Here is an 11675-nt window from a genome sequence, read left to right on the forward strand (position 1 = left end):
TGCATGCTCGAACACCCCAGGGTGTTACCTGTGGAAGAGGGCTATATTTCTTTGTCTTTTATAAAAGAGGTCTGTATTGGCCTGCAGAGGCTTTCTCTTACACCCTGTAGAACATGGTCTGGAGTACTGCTGGCAAGTCTGGGGAAACAAGCAGAGGCAGTTATTATAAGTCCTGATGCATTTCTGCCCACCCTCAGGGATGTTGCCTGGGCAGAGGTGGGCTTGAGGGTCCTCTGCAAAATTCATCGGCAAGCATCTCATGTTTAAAGTGCAAAATTATTCCAAAATGACCGAAGAGCCCGCACAGTGAGAAGCCATGACAAGACATTTACAGAGAATGGACACATATAAAGCTGTAAAACAGAAAGAGGATTAAAGGAATTTCCTGATTTGTTGTAGAATCTGTGACTTCTTGATTTTGATTGCCTTCCTGACAGCAGACTTTAATGAATACCCTCAGCTTCTGCTCTGGTCAGCCAGGCTTGTGTAAAGCATTGTGTTGCTGCTATAATGAGACCACCCTGTGAGCAATTAGGTTACTAAGGTTTCCTTGGAAACCCCCATTAATTATGATGCAGTGGTATGAATGAGCACATTATTCAGCAATACTATGTAACAATTTAATATTGCTATATAAATGCAAATTTTGACTTGATGACCCCAATTGAATTGCAATGAATAGTTTCATTTTCAATATTTTTTTGCCTTTTTAGTGCATGAAAACAATTAAATTGCCCCAGCATTGCGTCATGGTCACTCATTTCAGTGCAACAACAACAACAACAAAAAGGACAAATTAGCTTTGTGTGTATTGTGCAGAACATGCACACAGTTTGCTGTTATGCGAGCAAAAAGCTGAGTGTCATTATCATAAAATGCTCCTTGTGTGAATCGATTGAGGAATGAATTCTGTGTGATAAGTGTCAACTTATAGTGTCATTAAGCAGTATCAATAATTAGAGAAAGCATAAGCGTAAAAGAGACTGTAGAATTGCTCAGCTCTCAAAGAAATTTATAATCTCTCCGATGCCTGGCGTCATGGTAGGTCCCATCGCGTGCTGTTGAGCACATGCCAGAGCTGTAACCTTGGCCAATCCTCCAGTCCCTGCAGGGCTCACGTCGGTCAGAGTGGGTTGTAATACGACTAATCAGACGCTTTAACTTTTATGTAAATTGCCCCAGCTTATGAATCTTTAAAGAGGTGATGTCAAAGACAAAAGGGGGCAGGATGAGGGTAGGTGAGTGAACGGTGAACTGTCAGAGATGTGAGCTCTAAATCTGATTACCGGTGTCGCTCTGGAACGATGCTGTCCCACACACTAATGAAGTCTCATAATTAGTCTAATCACTAATGCCATTGTCACAACTGGCCACTGATATATTTCCAAAGGTGCCTGTTTTTAATTGTACATCAAAGTGACAGGCTTCTGTCACAGATGTGACATTCAGGTGAGGATCGGTCTCATTTGTATGTTTTTCCAGAAATAATTCACACTTTTCCTGTTGTGTTTAATGACCCAGTTTAAAGGTAAAGGAAAAGAGTAATTGTTGTGCCTTCAGGTGCGATGAAGCAACATCCATATATAGACAGCAGCAGATTAACAGTGACATACAGATTAACAGTGTTGCTCAACTGAGCAAACCGTAATTACTGACCTGCATTTCCTGCTACCCAAGGCTCCTTTTTAAGCATCACACACAAACAGACACACGCGCACAGTGTGCCATTGTTGCTGCAGCAGAATGATTTCATGATTCAGGTCAACAAGAGGCCTCAGGCACATAAACCAAAGTCTTCCTGTCTTTCACAACTAAATTTGTGAGGAATAATGGCTCTGATGTACAACAAGGACACAGTGTTTCACAAGTTCTGGCAAAATATATTAACCTCAAGAACTGTGCTCCCACACTGAATAATTAGCAGCGCAGCTCTGTTTGTCAGCTACAATAACTATGTATGAATATGCCTTGGTGGCACTGATCCAAAGATAAATAGACATCTTAAAGAGTCACACACTACATATAGACATATTACTTAAGTACACTATAATCAAACCTCTCTCACAGTGCTGCTGTAAATTGGCAGATGTATAACACATTTTGCAAAACATAGCATGGCAGAGAATTAAGATGCAAATATTCAGATATTTCTACCCCAGAATGTTAAATTCCTGTGCCAAGTTCTTGTCAGCTTTTTACAGAGGAGCAACAAAAAGTATTCTGACCAGAAACGTCACAGTCTGGCATGGTTTGTGCACTGCCTGGGACAGGGAGGCTCAACAGTAGGTGATTAAAACCGCCTAGAACATCAGCGGCACCCATCTACCGAGCAGAAGTGATATCGGTGAAGCGTCTGCGTGGAATCCCAAAGGATACTTACGAGACAAAACCCACCCTAGCCACAATGACCAGAGGTGGAGATGTTTCTGTAACTTAAAGCTACTACAAATTGCATTTTGTTGTACAACCCTGTGTTATAAAATGACAAGTAAATCATTCAAAATTCAGTTGGTTTCAATTAAATGCAGCAAATGTCTGAAATAACTTAAGCCGTGTTTTCATCACACCCTCCGTACAGCCCTGCCTCAAATGTGACTAATTTGCATCAGCAAGTACGTTATGTAATGAACATAATGCAAACCTTTTTTTTTTTCTTTAAATGAACAATGAATGTATTCCATTTGTTCCACCTACAAGAGCCACCTCTTAACACTCACACTTATACAACCACGAGCACTAAATTATTAAGGTTAGGGAATGGTTATTGTTTTGGTTAAATATTTAAAAAGTCAAGTCTGAGTTTAAGCACAAGGGGAGACTCATTGAGTGTTTTAATATTTAACTAAAACAACAGTCATCCCCCTTTCCTTAGCGGAGTGTTTGAGTAGCTGAAATCTAAGCACACATAAACCCGGCCTCATGTGTCAAACTCCCAATCAGCCACCGAATCTCGTACCTGTGTCCCCTTTTAGTGGAATAAGGATGTCGCACTTACTGGATTGAAAAAAAAAAAAACTATACGCTTTCCACTCAATTTTTCCTCTGTAGCGACAGATTTTAAGGCTTTGGGTAAACTACTGTAGACAAATGAAAAGTCTGTCATGTTGAGCGTGACAATCACTGCTACCAACATTGGGACGTTACATGAGGCTGTCGCACAAATTTTCGGACAGTTGTACAGTACGTACGAAGATAAACACCTAGATTGGGAAATCATTTTGCCCGGAGCAGGAATGGCCACTATAAACAAATCTAAATCAATTCTCAGTTATTATGTCAAGCAACATTTACTAGGACTGAGGCATTAAGAAACAATCCAAATGGCGTCCTATAAACGAAAATGATTTTTCATTCAGGGCACCTTTCCTTCTAAAAAAAGCAATATAACTTTTCCTTTAAAAAAAAAACGAAATTGATTAGGAGTTAATGGTTTAGAGTTGCAGTTAAGACAACAATGTCGTAAACCATCTCAGCATCCTTGATGGAAAAAAAAAAGGTTTGTCTTCCCTCAGGGGGTGTCGCCATGTAGCCATCTGGAAATTCAAACGCTGTTACTGTATAGGATTCAGTTTATTTAGCAATTTTATGATTAGCTGGTCCCTGCGTATGGGACTTTTCTTCCTCTCTTTTGGGAGAGGCTGTCTGCAGGTCAGAGGCACACAGAGGATATATATGATATTTACCGTGTACTTCACAAAGCCCTGATTAAATTTTCTTGGCTTGCCTGCACGCCTTCCTCTGGGATTCTTCTAAATACGCAAAATATAAAGGTCACAAACTCATCCATCAAAAGTGGTGCCAGAAAGCTAAGTTTACATTTGGAGTGTTCTTCTTCTGTCTTTCACTTGACTTCATCTTGGGTTTTTTTGTAATTGGGACATGATTGGATTAAGAGAGGAAATGCGAGGGACAGAGAGAGAGAGAGAGAGAGAGAGAGAGAGAGAGAGAGACTGTTGCTCCACCGAATATAATCCACTCTCAGACCGACTGTTTCTACGGCGCCTGTGATCCTTGGAAGGGCTCGTCTCATGACAGCAACAGTAGACGCAGCGTTAAATACATCCTCCTCTCTGACACGACAGGGGTCAGTTTATTCTTTACTCATGGTGAAATAGGTAATAGTTAATGTGTAGCTGTCATTCTCATAACTGCTCATTATACAAATACATACAGTATATACCACAAAATATATATTCTACTAATACTGTGGTTTAGGCATGTTTTTTAGTCATTTTCAAGGAAAAAATTACAAGTCAAACATCTGCTGTTTTCAGCTTCTTGTTTGTAAAGAAATGTTACTTTTCTTTGTAACTTGTTATGATAAACGAAGGGTCTTTTGGTTTTGGACTTTAAAGCACATTTGCAATGAGTATGTATTGCATTTATGGACTAAATGGATTATTATTTAATTGTGACAATAACCAGCAGATTAATCTCAAACGAAGCCCTAGTTCTGAAAGGCAGTTCAATTTGGATCCTGTCCGTGATCAACCAATATCACATGTGTTAATGTCCAATTCTGTCTCTTGATCTGAAACTGTTAATTCCACAACAGCTTCATAGTGATCACCATGTAGCAGCACACTTAAGAGTGTGGAAACCGCGTTGCTGTTTGACAGAGAGGCCAGACTTCTCCAGAGAAGGAGTCACAATGGTGTCACATAATGTTCCACGTTAAACTTTTCATACATTTGAAATAAATATTTTGAACCGTGAAGTCAGTATGTTACAGCTGTTATTCCAGTGTGTCAAAACAGTCTCTACCTATTAACAGTCAACATGTCATATCCTCCTCTCCTCATCTCATTTTCACATTGTAGCTACAGCATGTGAAATTTAAAGCGTCTATGTTAATTGTTGGTGTTGATTAATTTTACAGCTACCTCTGAAAAATGTTATGTCACACCTTATACCACATCCAGGTAACTTGCAATGAATGAAATCTAAATGGAATTAATTTCTGCTTGGATTCAGTATCGGGTTCGGATTCTTTAAAAATATATGAAACCTCAACCCTACTGATGATGATGGTTTAAATAAAAGAAGCAAAAATGTCAAACATTTGCTGGTTCCATCTTCTTGAATGTAAACATGCACTGCTTTCCTTTGTCATGTACGATGGTAAACAGTCAGTGGAGTGGACAAAAAAAGCAATTTGAAGACGTCACTTTGGGGTAACAGCGATGTGCATTTTATTAAACAGTTTTTTATTCAATAAATCCTGAAAACGATCATTAGATTAATTGATAACGAAAACAATCATTAGTCGCAGCCTTGCAGTTTTAGTGCGTGTGTGTGATCAGTGGATTAATGAGATGTGCTGATGCAGCATCATTACAGCAATTAGCTGGATTTTTTTTCAGCTCATGGAAAAGCAATTGTTCCTGAAAAGAGCAAAAAAAACAACAAGGCTCTCTGCAAAAACTAGATGACATGTGCTGTTTTTTCTCCGCCAAATTCTCGGGTTACAGTGGAAGAGTGAAGCAGCAAAGCGAGAGGGAAGTGGCAGACAATCTGAAGATGAAGCTTTATCCGTGCGTTTCAAAGGAGACTTGCTCTCCATGTTGGAGACATTCTGACTGATCTCGCAGAACAAAGGCAAGTATGAAAATAACCATGCTTCTTCTGGCACCTCGCTGCAGTCTTAACTTATTTTAAGAAATCAGCAGAACACAGGGGCCAGTGTAGGTCCTCTGCACGACGCAATTATATCCTATATCAAAACAGAATCTGGGGTCAGATGTTCTGCAGCTCGCTCGTTTGATTGTTTCCCTCATTGCATTATTGCACAGCCAGAATAACACTGACACTGACTGGTGAAATAGCCTCCTGTCAAAACCCATTCACTCACCGCAAATTAATTCATGTCTCTTCCCTTTGCAGCCGAATGGAAGTTTGAGACCAAAACGAGGCGCTTTCCAATTTAGACCGCACTCCTCACCGAAAGGGAGGTCATTCGTATGAAAATGGATAACCGGGCACATTGTCTGATTTAACACACTCCTGTGAGGATGCATATAGCCTGAACAAATACACTGATGCGCGCTAACTTAATTGGAAGTAATGAAGAAATGCCCAACGAGGTTTGATGCACCGGGAGTAAACGTATTGTTATCACACAAAGGTCTCCTAAGTCCAAGTGTGAGGCTGAACATTTAAAAAAACAAATATATACCGTAAATAACAACTGCACTGTGACTAAATGGCTGTAAAATAAGATCTGATTTGTGTGGTGCTGTGGATGCAATTTTCTCTGCTGCTTCCCACAATATTCAAAAGTAATTTTAAGTGTCCTCAGTGCCTGCAGGAAATAGGTTAGTTTAACATGCAAATGCAAACTTAATGGAAAAAATAACTCATCCCTGGACTCTTGGCCGTGCATAAGTAGTATACATATTTTATAAATCTAGTGTGACATTCATTTATTTTAAGTATATTAAGATTTCTAAGTTTGTTTCTTTGGTTTTTTTGGTGTACCCAGTTTCCCTGTTTTTTTTTGTTTTTTTTTTCTAGTCTTATTGCAGCGTGTGTGAAATCCTGCATTTCCAAGAACCCAGAGAACGGAGAACTGGTGTGATTTCAGATATGGGTTTTACGTGTAAGTGGTGGGAGAGTGCATCAGTGATAAGAAAGTAACAGCAAGAGAGGGTTTTACATCACTTTCTCAAAGTGCATGAAGACTTTAACTGGGTAGAAAAGTTTGCCGGTAAACATAATTTGCGCGGCAAATATGTTTCCCCCAGCACATTTTATGCAAAACCAGGGTTGACAGGAAACGGGGTTGTTTTTTGTCACTTGGATAATTGGATGTGACTGTCAGTGGCAGTAACTGCCCTCAAACTAGAAGCACTTGAAGTGTTACATATGTAGCAACAGTTGTGTTCAGAAGTATTGGACCCACAGTACAGAAAATAACTCAGTTTAAATCACACGCATCTTGAACACTTTTGCCCTGAGACGAAAGGGGTTTTTGTAAATATGTATGCAGGCTGTAATTGTGGCTTCGCAAATGACAACATTAAGAGTGCTGACTACAATGGGATATGTTAGATATACTGTAGATCACTTGCTGCAGTGCGGGTGATATGAAATATATGATTAAAATCTACCCTGGATGCACATTGCGGTGTGTTTTACAGGGGAGCAAAACACACAGCAGGAAAACATGAACAGCATGTTTAATGTAACGACAAAAGTTCACAGAAATGAACATACCAAAGTAATACTATTTGAATGTTAATACTCTTGATTTAAAGGTGAAGGTCAATTTAAGAGCAGAGGATTATAACAACATAAAGAAACAACACTTCTTCCCTTCTCTTTGGGACAGTTCAGATTGTCAGTCGGGACAGTTTTGGGGCACTGGGGAGAAAAGGTTAGTCTGGAGTCATTCATGTTGTAAGCTGACAGAGTGCAGGACTCTGGCAGGGGAGGGAGAGGTGTTGAGACAAAGTTGATAGGCAGTGTTTACCGTTGTTAAATATGTATGGAAATATGCAGGCAATATGAGTGTCACCATCTTGTTGATGTTGTTTACACGATTTCCAGGCTGTATAGATGGAATCACAATGTTGCAACTGCTGCATCGAAATTAGCTTACATACAATTTAATTGTCATTTTTCATGAAAAGCGTTTACATCCAGTTCATCTGAAATACATGTTTGATGCTTTCATTTCTCCTTAATAACAATACATTCACAAATGTTAGGTACCTGTTGGGCCAAAGACTAAAGAAAACTACAGCTTCAGTTTACCGCAAACTAGCAGTTAGTCTGCGATGCGCTGTTGGGTAGATTCGGTTAATCAAAGACGCTAGCAAAGATTGATTAACTTCAGCAGCCGATCACTACAGTGCTATTCATTGGCCAGTTTTCTATCCTGAAGTAACTGTTGTGGTTACCAGACGTCCTGTTGACTCGGTTCATACATGCATTGGCTGACTCAGGATGTTTGATGGGCAGAAAAGTTTTATCTGCATAGGGGAACCCTAGAGAAAAGCTTTTATTTCAATCATGTGGGCACCATGGGGTCCACCAGTGTATGTTTATGTGAAGATAACTGTATATATTCTATATTTTTGTAGTATGACACATTTAATTTCATTATGCACCCCTGTGTTGTATAATTACAAATAAGCCTACCTTGTTATCTAGCCCTCATAAAACAGCGGATGTGTAAATGGCCTTTTCTCATATTTTGCATGAATAAATATCATGCGTCCACCCCTGTGCTAAAAGAAAAGCAACCGCATCAATAAATGTTACCATTTATCTGTGGTGCTGGCCTAAAACCATTTGCAGTTTAGTGTCTAACTAGTGCATTACACTTTCAAATTTAAATAAAAAAAAGGTAGCATCAGTGTATTACCGAATAATGAAGATTAACACTTCTTAAAACTGCATAGTGAATGCTGACGAATTTCAACATTTTTATATTCAGGATGCTCAACAGGGTCCATAAAGTGTGCGTCATAATATCAACAGTGCATTAGAGTAAACAACTATCAAGGTGGAGAAGTTGTTGACAGGTTGTTGGAGGGAAAGATTCATGCTTCATCTGACTGCAGCCTCTGGAGCACAGTACATCACCTGCCAATTATCTGCCATATTTTCTGATGGCCACTTTATCTTTGTCTGTCTGTGCTCAGGCTGCGTTATGTTTCTGCCAGACTCGTAGACGCTTCTTTGAGGGGGAAGAATTATGAGGATTAGGAGGACTGTCTTTTTCAGACTGCAGAGGAAAGGTCGTTGTTTAAACATGGTTCATATTTTTGTTTACCCTCTGCACTACGTACTGCACAAATAATTCAACAGAATACCAGCAATTCTTCTTAAGCAGGATATTTCTTTGGACCTCTGGCTATATGATGATGGGGAAATTCGGTTTGAACTATCCTTTTACTGAGGCTGCTCTGAGTCCATAACAGTTTTTCTGATAAATCCAAACAGGGTTTGCAAGTTTTTCTTCTAGTTTGATGTAGCTCTGGGGCTTAGGGGTCCTTTTTTTTTTTGCTTTAGTTCAACATCTGCCTTGCTGATAGTATGATTCTAGTGCGCAAACAGTGCAATCATATTATTTTCTCAGAATGTTCCATCATCTGCAAGTGAACATCTCTATAAACAAGAGTAGTGCACTCGAGTTTGTTTTTACTTCTGGCAGCTCTGCAAAGCAAAGATGAACTTGTCTCTGTTCATGTCTAACAGCTCAACACAAATGGAGGATTGAGTCACGCGACCCCTTCAAAAAGGAACGTGGTCTTGTGATTTTCATTTCACAGGTTGCATTTGTTTACCAAGTGTGACCAGTTAAGAAAATACATAAATATTTCATTTGAATCATAATTTCCCACAGCGATTTATTGGAAAGCTTTATCGCCAAACCTCATTCATAGCATCAGAAATGTTTTTTCTTTAGCCCAACGGGCAATATTATGTTCTAATTTGTTTGGTTCTACTTTTTTAAATTTATGTATCGACAATGCTGTGCTCATGATCTGGTTGGGTTTAGGCACAAAATGTATGGGTGCTTCATTTTACTGGTTCTGTCGCAAGACACAGCTGCCAATGTTTCTTGAAAAATATCCAGTGGTTTGATGCTTACAAATGTTGAAACTCTGTCTTGAACAGTGGTCTCTGGATCATATGTCTGTGAGTAATCTTGGCAAATGAAAACATGTATTTGGAACCGATACACATTTGTGGTAAAACACAAATTTTAGGGTCAAAGTTTAGAAAAAACTGTGATTGAATCGAGCTAAGAACAGTTTGCCCAAGTGTTGTATATTTGTGCAAATTTCAGGTACTATGTTTGAGTATTTAATTTCCTGCTTCTTCACACTTTGACTCCCCCCACATTTACTTGATAACTTTAGTTACTATTTACATTGCAGATACAGATTATTCAGTGTTGATAGGCTATTAGTTGTGGTCTGTAACGAATGAGGTAGTGCTGTGGGCAGGACATCGAGCGAGATCACAGGCTGGCGACCACAGACAGAAAAAGGACGTCGCACTGGAACCAAAGCAGCAGCATTTTAAAACAGTGTAAGGGGTCATCATAAATTCATCTGTGGATTTGTCATCTTCCCTAAAACTTCACATCATCACAGCTACACATCCGATGATGCATATTAAATGTGGCTGCATGTCTAAATTTGCTTCATTGCTGAGTTTGTTCCAACCTGATTATACTATTTTAATCCCCCCCTGCCAACATAACAAGGGAGACTCGTTCCTCCTGTCGATCTCATCACCAGGAAGAGACGTAATCTGAGCACATTCGTGTCAACCCTAAAATTTAAAAAAAGTGCTATTTGCAGAATCTTCATGCCTGAAGTGCTGAAGTCAATTGGGTGCGCAGAATAAACTAACGTAGCACATTCATGACGAACCACAATAATCATGTTTTATGCTCAACACATTGCTTGTTATGACTCTAAATCAGTAGAGCGGCCTATATTGAGTGATGACTTCTTTCCAATTAGATGCAAAATGCAAATGAGGAGCACAAGGAAAGCTATGGAATATATTATCAACTTTCTGATACCCCTGAATAAGAAATATGAAATTGTACCAAGACGTGTTCATGTTGTTCTTACAGATATATTCCCAAAGGGGAAATTTTTACATAGACAAACAAATGAACATGAAATATCGTCCTTTCAGATTTATCTGTTTCTGCTATATGACTACGTTCCTGTAATAATACTGTATGGCTGTGACTGACAGTCGGAGTGCTGCCGCTCTCCGCTGGGAAATGTTTCTCTGGCAAACGCCTGGTGTGTGTGAGGCAGAGTTACACCCGCTCTGAACACTGATTAGTTGGCTCCAGGCTTGCGCTGTATGAATTATGCTCTTTGTGTCAGGAGCTCTTCCTGGAGAGTAATGGCTTTGTCAGGGAGGGCATGCTCAGGCCAAAGTTCAAAGGTCAAAAGCTGAACCAAGTTTGCTCAAAAACTTTTGATGGATATCCCTAGATATGAACACGAGGATCACTGAAAATATCAACAAATAGATCGCAGTCAGAAAATACAGATATATCAGGAATATCGAAGGGACGATTCAGCCCAAAAGCGAAAATATGTTGTGCTTTTTATCCATGTAGATTGTTTTGGTGTGAGTTGCTGAGTTTTGGAGATATCGGCCACAGAGATGTCTACCCTTCATTTGGCTTGCCGGTTCTCCAAGGGCCAAAAAAAAAGAAAATACATTTGAAAAACGTCTCTTTTCAGAAATCCTGACCCAGATACTCAAGATAACTACAGACCTTGTTGTGAACTGTTTGATGTCGGAACTATTTTCTAGATCACTGTTTAGAAGGAAACTTGCATCTACTCATGGCTGAGAGACATTAGCGCATCCTCCTGTGCTGAGCTGTGACAATGATGCATGCATCCTTTTCCACCATGTCTTCCAGTGACTGGGTTGGCCATATAGTTACATTATATTCAAGAGAAGGCAGACATCACTATGGCAGATATCTACATAATTCAGAAACTCACACCAAAGAAATCCACGCGAACAAATAGTACTACAAGCTGGAAAAGCAAATGAAGACATGGACACACAGCATATCCATTTTGGACACTGACCCACTTTCTCGAGGCAGTTGTTTTCCAACTTCCTCCTGTACCTGTCGCCCATTCATTATCATTACAAATCTAACTCACAGAGAA

General features: G+C 39.6%; 1 long non-coding RNA gene across 1 annotated transcript in view; it reads left to right on the top strand.

The window, feature by feature from the left end:
* LOC119010916 overlaps nt 1-5599 on the top strand; it is a 46634-nt gene extending 41035 nt beyond the window's left edge. The window contains exon 3 of the long non-coding RNA XR_005072082.1: nt 5472-5599. This is a non-coding gene — a long non-coding RNA (uncharacterized LOC119010916). The remainder of the gene's footprint in view (nt 1-5471) is intronic.
* The last annotated feature ends 6076 nt before the right edge of the window (nt 5600-11675 follow it).

The sequence above is a fragment of the Acanthopagrus latus genome, chromosome 21 (assembly GCF_904848185.1).
Source record: "Acanthopagrus latus isolate v.2019 chromosome 21, fAcaLat1.1, whole genome shotgun sequence".
NCBI classification, from domain to species: domain Eukaryota; kingdom Metazoa; phylum Chordata; class Actinopteri; order Spariformes; family Sparidae; genus Acanthopagrus; species Acanthopagrus latus.